This window comes from Sciurus carolinensis, chromosome 13, assembly GCF_902686445.1.
Source record: "Sciurus carolinensis chromosome 13, mSciCar1.2, whole genome shotgun sequence".
Lineage (NCBI taxonomy): Eukaryota > Metazoa > Chordata > Mammalia > Rodentia > Sciuridae > Sciurus > Sciurus carolinensis.
This window is the reverse complement of record NC_062225.1, coordinates 94,654,710-94,666,113: the sequence shown is the minus strand read 5'-3', so window position 1 is coordinate 94,666,113 and position 11,404 is coordinate 94,654,710. Positions and strand designations below refer to the sequence as shown.

The following is an 11,404-nucleotide window of genomic DNA, read 5'->3' as shown; positions in this document are numbered from 1 at the left end:
ATCCTTTGCATGTAGAAATCAATTACATGCATTGATAATTACCCATAATTCTAATATGGGTAATATTAGAATATAATATGACATTACCCATAATTCTAATAGGGGGGAAGCGCCTACAATTCCCCGCAGATAGAACTACATTACCCACGATTCTACTGTGAGCAAGTTTCCAGAATTTTCCAAAGTGAATAGTATGTCTGTGACTACTTAGCCCAGCATCCTTAGGGGAGCACCCAGTAGCGAGCAGGCAAATGTTGGAACTACATTACCCATAAGCCTAAGGGAGAAGGAAGTTCCCAGGATCCTTTGCACACAGACCATAAATAATGGAACTACATTACCCACAATTCTAACAGGGTGGAAGTGCCCACAATTCCTCAGGTATAAAATGTGGGACTACAAGACCTAAAATGCTATGGGAGAGGAATTTGCCTGAATTCCCTAAAGTGAGTGGTAAGCCCATGAGTATGTCACTTACAATACTTAGGGGAGAATATTCCCAGACTCCCTAGCAGTGAGCGGGCAAATATTGGGACTACATTGCCCATAGTTCTGTCTGTGTGTGTGTGTGTGTGTGTGTGTGTGTGTGTGTGTGTAGGGGAAGTTCCCCTAATCCTTTGCATGGGGAGAATAAACAATAGGACTACATTACCCGAAATCCTTAGGGTGAAGCTCCCAGCAGGGAGCAGGCAAATGTTGGGACTGCATCATCTTAAAGCAGGGACGAGGTGCCCTGTGTCCTTCGCATGAGGAGGACAAATCATGGGACTACATTACCCAAAATTCTAATAGAGAAGGAAGCTCCCACAATTCCCCCCAGTTAGTGTAAACCTTGGGAATACATTACCCATTATTCTTTGGGGGAGGAAGTTCCCAGAATTCCCAAAAGGGAGCCGTAAGTCCAAGACTACTTCACCCACAATCCTTAGGGGAGGCGATCCCAGAATACCAAGAGGTGAGCAGACTGTTGGGACTACATTACCCATAATCCTATGGTGGAGGAAGTTCCTAGGATAACCAGGTGTCAGTGGTAAACTATACTACCCACTACGCTTAGTGGCGGCGGAATTCAAGTATACTCGTTGGTTTCCTAAATCTCACTAACTTTTGCCTTGCAGCTAATATTTCCCTAGCCCTTCCGCTAATCCTAAAATTACTCAGAATCCTCAGGGTATCATGGCAAGAATGTGGCATTCAGATTCCGTGGATCTCTTTAACAGAAGTGTGTGGGTAAAATCAAGGACTACATCACCCATAATCCTTCGGGCGAGGAAGCTCCCAGAGTTCCCCCAAGGAGTGACAGCCAAACCCTAACCCTAACTCTAATCCTGAAGGTTGTAATGTAGTCCAGCATTTTGCTGGCTCTTCATAAGGTTCATGGGAGCTCAACCCCTTTAGGATTTTAGGTCATTTAGTTGAGAATATTGCCCACTGAAGGGAAGTGGTGCAAACCTCTGCCCCTGAGGTCTCTGGGTAATGTAGTCCAGCATTTTGACAGTTTATGGTGGGGGAGTGAACTACCCACCTACCCCACCCACTGTGGATCGTGTGTAATGTAGTCCAATGTTTTGCTGGTACTCTATTCAGAGCCCAGGGAACGTCTGCCCCATTAAGATTGCGGGTGTTTAAGTCCCATGTATTTTCTGGCTCAGAAGGGTCGATTCTGTGCTCTTCCACTACCCGCTCCTAGGATGGAGGCTGATGTAGTCCAGCATTTTGCCCGCTCATATGGTGGGGAATAAAGGGACTCCTGAAAGCTTCTGCCCCTGAGGACTGAGGGTAATGTATCTCACTGTTTTGCTGGCTCTCTGTGGAGGAACCTAGGAACTTTCACTATCTCAGGATTGTGAGTAATTTAGTGCCATGTTTTACCTGCTCACAGGAGGTGGGGAACTCCTGAGATTGCCATCTCCCCTCAAGCATTGTGGGTAATGTAGTCCCACATTATTACTGCTCATAGTAGGCGGTCATTCCTATGAGCTTCCCATCCCCACCCCCTAAGGATTGTGGGTGATGTACTCCAGTATTTTGCTGGTTCTCTGTGGGGGGCCCTGGGAGCTTCTTCCCTCGTAGGATTGTGGCTGCACACTCCCATGGGTAAGCTCAGGAACTCTAGGCAGTGAAGTCCAGTCCTCATTGCAGAGACCTCTTCAAGTTGAAGGTGCCCAAGGTTCATGGTAGTTTAGTCTATTGTTATGCCCATACATCCCTCACCCCAGAGGCTGGGAGCTGCATGTCACATGAATACCCAGGGACCCTGATGATTGTGCCAGTACAGTAACATTCTGCTGCTTAGCCTTCACCATGCAGGCCTCTGGAAGTTTCATGTCATGTGCTTGCCCTGGTATCCCAAGGATTCTGAATAGTGTAGTTCAGTGACTGCCTGCCCAACCCTCTCCACAAAGGACTGTGGGAGCTGTAGTATGTTTGACCAGGCACCCCAGGGATTCTGAGCAGTGTATTCTGGTACAGTTATCACCACAGTGACCTCTGGGAATTGTCAGACAGCCCACTCCACTGTGTGTAGACTTACTCAGAAATCTCTGGTATTGCCTATCAAACTCATAGTTACATAGTGAAAGATCTTTTCAATACAGCCACAATATTATTATCAATTGATACATCAACTTCTTGATATTTTTAAAGTACTTTAACACTGGAAAATGTCCACCATAAAAAAACATAAAAACAATGAGGTGGCATTAACCCTTCCCCTCAGGCACTAGTGAGGCTGCAGGTGCTGGGACCCCCATGCCTCCCCTGAACTATCCTGAGTTTATGTCTCAGTATTTCTCCTTTCAGTGTCCTGGAATTTCTCCCCATAAAATGTACTTTAGCATTCTGTGATAATGAACAGCCAAAGCCTCAACAGTGGATACTATTATAAAATTAAATCTCACTAAAATACTACCTATAAAAGTAAGGAACAAAGCTTCTTCCTCAGCACATGGGCTAGTGGACAAGAGGCTTTCCCTCAGTCTTCTCCACCTTTTCCTCAGATGAACTTCATTTATCCCAAAACCACAGTGGAATTGCCATATGGATGCCAGGAGGAAGAAATCTCATGATACACATGGTCCCTAGGTGTCATGGTAGTCATGGCCTCAAGGCATCTGCAGCCATGGTCTCTTCCTGGGTGGATCCCAAAGTTAGGGTTAGAGTCACTGTGGACATGGGCCCAAGGTGTCCCCAGCCACAGCATCTACCTGTGTGGGTCTCAAGGAGAAGGAAGCTTTTGTCACCACAGTCATAGCCCCAAGGTGTCCACATCCATGGTCTCCCCTGTGGACCACAAGGGTGAGGGTTAGGGCAGGTCTTGAAGGTTAGGGTTACCTCACTGTGGACATAGACCCCAGGTGTCTCCAGTCATGGCATTTCCCCAGGTGAGTCCTGAGAAGGAGGCTTGCTGTGGGCACAAAACACCCATCCCTTGCAGGCAGATAATTCAAGGGGATCAGAAAAACTCACTGTGAGCACCCCCTGCTGGCCACTGTGGACAGTTGAGGATGCTCAGTGCTCACTGTTCAGCAGTGACCCTGCGCCCCCTTGTGGCAGTCCTGGTGAAGTTCTGAAACTCATGGTTCTGATTTTTCTAGGCCATAATTTTGGAAATCAAATACCAATAGAATACATCATCCCATGTTTGATCATAAAGGATATAGATAGCAAAAAGCAAAGTACATGGTCAATAGGCAGAAGTCAATTGATTTCTTATATATAGCAATATATATGAAAAATTGGAAATTTAAAAACTAGAATAAGAAAAAATTAAACAATTCCATTTACAATAGCACCAACAAAATTGAAAACTTAAAAAATAAGTTTTAAATTACAATTTCACTTTCAGAAAACCTTGAATCACAATTGAAATAAATTAACAAAATAAAATAAATACAGAGAAATTCCTTGTTCAGGTCTTTACATATTCAAGATGAAATTCTCTCAGACTTGATCTGCAGATTCAGTGAAATCACACTCAAGTTTCCAGCAAACTGTTTCTGAACCTAGAATAGATGACACAGACTACAGAAGGACAAAGAACTCACACATCTGTATCCCAACACCTGTCAGAAAGCTGAAGTAGTGAGGAAAACCTGATGCTGTGAAGAAATACACATAGATAAATGGAGATGAGTGGAGAGCCCCAAACACACCCACTATGTACAGGCAGCTGATTTTGCCAAAGTGAAACAAAACTTTCAATGAAGAAAGGAGCATCTACTGCACAGTTGGTGATGGAGTGTTTGAAAAATATACAGGAGAATGGACATAGAAAACCTTTATAAGATTCACAAAACTCACTCTAAATAGTTCATGGCTTACACTGAAAATGTGAAACTATAAAAATTGTAGTTGAAAATACTTATGACCACATTTCATGATGAGGTTTTAAAATATAGCTCCAAAACAAATTCATGAAAGAAATAATTGATAGCAAGGATTTTATTAAAATTGAGATTGTCACTGGGACCTGTAGTCCCAGCTACTAGGGAGCCTGAGGCAGCTTATCAAGACCCCATCTCAAAGTATAAAAATTAAAAAGGGCTGATAGTGTAGCTCAGTGCTATAACACCCCTGGATTCAATGCTCAGTTCTCAAAATTTTTTTAAATGAAAATGTCTACTCTGAAAAAGATAAGCCACAGACTGGTGAAAATATTTGGAAAATGCATAACTAAAGTGGACTTGTATCCTAAATATGGTAAGAAACAAACAATCCAATTAAAAATGGGTGAAGATTAAACAGACAACTCACCAAAGAAGATATAAAAATGGCAAAGAAGCACAGACGTGCTGCTCAGCATCACCTGACATGAGGGGAAATAACCCACACTGCTGTGATGGCCTCACACGTTTATTAAGTGGCTACAAACGTCTCCAATGCAGCACTGATTGGAAGATGTAGAACCAGAACTCTCATTCATTGCTGGTGGAATGCATAATAGTTCATCACTTTTTAAAGCTTTAAGTTCTTTCCAGAGTTACAATGAGCACACCATATAATCCAATATTAACCTAAGAATTTAGACATCTGTCTAGAAAATATGTCTTGCAAACATGTCTTAATACAGCATGCAATGACACACAGAAGTTCAATTCAGAGTGGCCAAATAGATTAAGGAAGCAGGATGTGCCTCAACGGGTGAATGAATGACAGATCTGCAGTGCATTCGTGCCATAGAGGCCCTGTGATCTCAGAGCGTCCCCAGGCCTCTGCTCTGGTCCACCTGGCATGCCCTTACCCTTGTGCCCCACACTGGGGCAACATGGGTTCTGTATGGAAACACCTGTAGATGCAGTTGATAAACTCAGGCTGAGGATGCAGTTGCTGCCTATGGAAAGAGATTTTTTACAGTTGTAGATGCAGCCATTAATCTCAGGAAAATGAAGGCACAACAACCCAAGTCTGCATCTTTGCCCATAGAAGCCTCTTTGGGAAGGACAGACAGACATTGGGCAATTCCAGGAGCCCCAAAGGACCACACTGGCCAGGGAGAGCCTGTGGGTGGCTGCCATTAGGGCCCCTGTGGCCTACCTATGATTGATTATCATGGAGCACTTTATGCTGCAGCTTCAAACCTCCATCCCGACTTTTAATTTCAACTCTTTCCACAGGTTGCAATTCAACTGCGTTCTGAGTTTGGATTGTTTTAATCAGCCTGTTTGGTGTTGCAGAGAGAGCTATGCCACTGTCTAGTGCTGATGTAAAACCTCAGGACTCAGTGTTCTGGTTGCTCCACAACATGAGTTTGCACATTTAAGCTGAAATGGAGCCCACCATCCCATGCCTTGTTCTGAAAAGATGGTGCTATGGTTTGAATGTTTGCCCTCCACAATTCCATATGTTAGAAACTCAATCCCCAAAGTCCTGGAGTCCAGAAAACCCAGGGCTGGACAAACCACTTCTCACACCTTCTCCAGCTGCCCCCTAGACATTCAGTTTGGAACAGCAGAGATGTCTCTTTTAATCTCAGCAGGGAAAGTGCCTCAGGAAGGCACAGAGGAGGATGCTCCACCTGGTCATGGTGTCTCACCTGTGTCCACTGGGTCAAGCTAGCCCTTTAAGGGAGTGAGGGTAGAACAGACTGGGGACCACAACCCTCTTCTCAAACAATGAATTACAATTTGATGGGAAATCCGCCCTTGTGTATACCCTCCCTTGGCCTTCCCAGCCAGGTTTGCCTCTCAGTACTCAAAGAAGATGCCCTATGGACACAAAGACCTCAGAATTAAGCCCACACACACTCAGAAGACTAACAGGGTGCAGAAGTGTGACTTTGTGCACAGGTGGTGAGAAGGTGGCCAGCAGCGGGACACTCCTCTCTAGGGAGGACTTCACTGCATAGATCTGTGGCTGCCATGCTGAAGACCCACCTTCAAGTCCTGAACACTTATCAGATGCTCCCTCTAACACAGGGAGCTGCCGACCACACTACTGAAGCTTGGCTGTGGGCTAAGAACACTGTTAGTATTCAAGAACACAGTATAGATATTATATTAGTATTAATAACATAGTATGGATATATTAATATTAAAGGTCACATGTTTAGAAGCTAAATATTGAATATTATATTTGTATTAAAAGACAAAGGACTGATATTATATTAGTTATAGGGGCCCCATATGGTTATCATATTAAGAATAAAGGACAAAAGGCACCTGGATGCTATAATATGGATATTATTTTAGTATTTATTGCCATAGGACAGATATTAAATTAGTTTTGGAAGCTATACACTAATATCATTTTAGTATTAGTGGCCATAGAATACCTATTTAGTTAAATTTAGATGCTATACTGTGAATATTTTGTTAGTATTAAAGGCCACAGGGAAGGTCTTATGTTCTTTTAAATGCTAAAAGGTGGATATTATATTTATATTAAAGGGCAACTATTAAATTAGTTTTACAGTCTATAACCCAGATATATTAATATAAAAGGCCACATGGCACCCATTACATCAGTTTTATATGCTACATTATGGATATCATACTAATGTTAAAGATCAGGACAGTGTTATTTTAGTTTTATAGGCAAAAGTACTGAAATCATATTAATATTGAAAGTCACATTAATGATATTAATATTGAAAGTGGCATCTATTATGTTAGTTTTAGATGATATAGAATGGATATCATATTAATACTGAAGCCTACAGGACAGCTCTTATATGATTTCAAATATGGGTAGCATATTGGTGCTAAAGGCCAAAGGTCAGCTATTATATTAGAACTAGATGCTATCACATGAATATTACATTAGTTTTAAAGGTCACAGTACAACTATTATATTAGTCAGATGCTCTAGTATGGGTATTAAATTACTATTAAGGCCACAGGGCAGCATTTGTATTAGCTTTAGATGATATACAATGGATATTATATTAGTATTAAATGCCACAGGTATTATATTAGTGTAACATGCTATAGTATTTATATTAAAGTTAAGGTCACAGGGAAGCTATTGTATCCATTTAAAATTCCATAATAAGGATGTTACATTAATAGCAAAGGCCACAGGGCAGTTATTACAGTAGTTTTTGAAATTATAATATGGATGTACTGTTAGTATGGTTCAGGATTTACATTAGTTTTGGGTGCTATAGTATGGATATTAAGTAAGTATGGAAGAGCATAAGGCAGCTATAATACTACATTAGGCTGCTATAGTGTGGAGAATATATTAATATTAAAGACTGCAGGGCAGCTATTAAATTAGATTTAGGTACTACAGTATAGATATTATACAGTATAGATATTATAGTAATATTTTAAAAATCACAGGGTACCTATTTTTAATATAGTATGGATATCATATTAGTATTAAATGGCAACAGGGCAGACATTATAACAGTTTTACATGATATAGTATGGATATCTTATTAGTGTTCAGGAAACAGGAAATTCATTATATCAGTTTTGCATGCTACAGTATGGACATACTAAAGACACAGGGCAGCTCTTTGTCAGTTTTGGATGGTGCAGTATGAATATCATATTAATAATAAAGGCTTCAGGGAAGCTTTTATATTAGTTTTGGATGCTATATATGGATATCATGTAATGATGCTGTGATATCCATTTAGGACAGCTGTTATGTCCTTTTTTGGGGGAGGAGGTACCAAGGGTTCAACTCAGGGGCATTCAACCACTGAGCCACATCTCCACATCTCCAGCCTTATACTGTATTTTATTTAGAGACAGGGTCCCACCGAGTTGCTTAGTGCCTTGCTTTTGCTGAGGGTGGTTTTGAACTCACGATCCTCCTACCTCAGCCTCGAGAGCCACTAGGATTACAGGCATGTGCCACCATTATATTATATTATATATATAGCCCAGTTATTATGTTCATTTTTTGACACTGTATTATTTTATCATATTTGTATTAAAGACCACAGGGAAACTACAATATCAGTTTTAGAGGCCACAGCATGGATATTATATTAAAATTAAAGGCCAATTGGCAGCCAATGAAGTTAGTTTTAGATGCTATCATTTGGATATCATAATAATATTAAAGGCCACATGGCAGCTATTTTATTAGTTTTACTATAGATAGCATATTAATATTAAAGTTCACATAGCAACTATTACAGAACTTTTAGATAGTATACTATGGATATTACATTAGAATTAAAGGCTACAAGGCATATATTATTTAAGATGCTAGAATATGCATGTTATATTGGTTTTTAAGGGCAGCTAAATATTACCTTAAGATGTTATAGTATGGACATAACATTAATATTAAATGCATAGTGGAGATATTATAATAGTTTTAGTTTAGATATTAGTTTTAACTTTGTAGGTCACAGAGAAGCTACTATTATTAGTTGTAAAGCTGCCATATGGATCTTATGTTAATATTAAACACCAAGAGGGAGTCTCCCACCTCCTCTTCTGCCAACATGACAGAGTCCTTCATCAAGGACTTCCTGGTTGGTGGAGTGGCTTCAGCCATCTCCAAGACTATGGTAGTGCCCACTGAGCTGGCCAAGCAAATCACCAAGCAAGCAAATCACTGCAGCTAAGCAGCACAAGGGTATTATGGACTGTGTGGTTCATTCCCAAGCAGCAGGGAGTCCTGTCCTTCTGGCAAAGTAACTTGGTCAATGTCATCAGATACTTCCCCACCTAAGGTCTCTAATTTCCTTCAAAGATAAATACAAGCAGATCTTCCTGGGTGGTGCGAACAAGAGGACCCAGCTTGGTGCTACCTTGCAGGGAACCTGTCATCAGGTGGCGCTGCAGGGGTCACATCCTTGTGTTTTGTGTAGCCTGTTGATTTTTCCCAAAACCATGTAGCAGCTGATATGGGCAAAGCAGGAATTAAAAGAGAATTCAAAGGCCAGGGTGACTGCCTGTAAACATCTACAAATCTGATGGGATTGAAGGCCTGTACCAGAACTTTTATGTGTCTTTGTAGGTACTATCATCTACCAAGCTGCCTACTTTGGCATCTGTGACCCTGCAAAGGGAATGCTTTCAAATTCCCAAAATACTTACATCTGCATAGCTGGATGACTGAACAGTTTGCCACTGCCATTGCTGAGTCGATTTCCTATCCATTTGATACTTGTTTGCTGCCACATAATGATGCAGTCAGGGTGCAAAGGAACTGACATCATGTACATAGGCATGCCTGACTGCTGGAGGAAGATTGCTCATGATGAAGGAGGCAAAGCTTTCTTCAAGGGCCCATGGTCCAATGTTCTCAGAGGCATGGGTGTTGTTTTTGTACTTGTCTCCTGTTATGAAATCAAGAAGTTCACAGAAGTTATTTCCTAGACTTTTTTTCCCCCCTGTGAACAGGTATGTTGTATTATATAACATTTCTTGGGCATTCTGGATACTTGGCTGTTTATCAATGCCAACTATGTACTGGTTGAAAATGGGAAGAAATGATATTCATCTGACCAGGTTTCTCTTAAAGCCATTTCCATGATGACAATGATGATGGAATTCAATTATATTTTTTTACTTCAGTCACTCCTGATAACAAATTTGAAGAAATGAAAGTATCTGAAAGAAAAAAAAAAGACCAAGTGGTAGTCATTAAATTAATTTTAGATGCCACAGAATGAATACCATATTGGTATTAGAAGTCACAGGACATCTATTATAATAGAAGCTATAATAGAATATCATTAATAATAAAGACCACATGGCAGCTAATATATTGGATTTGGATACTATTGTATGGATATTAGTGCAAAAGGCCACAGGCACCTATTTAATTAATTTTAGATCATATACAATGGATATTATTATTGCAACTCACAGTGCAGCTATATTTTTTACATGCTATAGTATGTATAACATATTAGTATTAAAGGACACAGGGAAAACAATGTATCAGTTTAAGATGCTGTCCAGAAAGTAGCCATTGTACTAGTTTTAGATGCTATATTAGGATATTATATTAGTAATGAAGGCCAAGGGAAGCTCTTACCTTAGTTTTAAATGTTATTGTATGGATATATATATTAGTATTAAAGGTCACATGGAAGCTCTTTCATTAGTTTTAAATGCTATAATCTGTATATCATATTAGTAATTTAAGTCACAGGCAGCTATTTTATTACTTTTAGATGCTATATATGGATATCATACTACTATAAAAGGCCATAGCACAACTATTAAACCAGTTTCAATACTATATTATGGCTATCATATAGTATTAAAGGCCACAGAACAGTAACTATAATAGTTTTCAATGCTATAGCATGGATACCATATTCTTATTAAAGGTCATAGGGAAACTATATCAATTTCAAGGCCACAGTATGGATATCATATTAGTATTAAAGGTCCCAGAGCAGCTATATATTAGATTTAGATGCTGAAGTATGATATCATTTTAATATTAAATCAACAGGGCAAATATCATTAGTTTTGCATGCTATAGTACGCATATTATATTACTAATTAAAAGCCAAAGGGTAGGTATTATATTAGTAATTGGTGCTACACTGTGGAATTTATATTAGTACTAAAGACACAGGGCAGCTATTATATTAGTATTAGATGCTACACTATAAAATTCATATTAATATTAAAGGTCAGGTGGCAGCTATTGCATTAGTTTTACATATTATAATACAGAGATTATATTAAAGGACACAGGGCAGCTATTATACTAGTTTTAGATGCTAGTATTGATATTATATTAGTATTAAAGTTTATAGGGAAGTTATTATACTGCTGTTGTAGGCTAGAGTATGGTAATTATATTTTATTAAAGGCCACAGAGCAGATATTACATTATTTTTACAGGCCAAAGTATGGATATTATATTAATATTAAAAAATACAGGACAACTCTTACGTCAGTTTTAGATGCTATACATGGATATTATATTAGAATTAAAAGACACAGGACAGTTATTTTATCAGTTTTTAATA

At 39.6% G+C, this 11,404-nt stretch overlaps 1 pseudogene; it reads left to right on the top strand.

Moving 5' to 3' along the window:
* Positions 1-8,908: 8,908 nt before the first annotated feature.
* Positions 8,909-9,788, top strand: LOC124962926 (ADP/ATP translocase 2-like; annotated as a pseudogene).
* Positions 9,789-11,404: the final 1,616 nt, after the last annotated feature.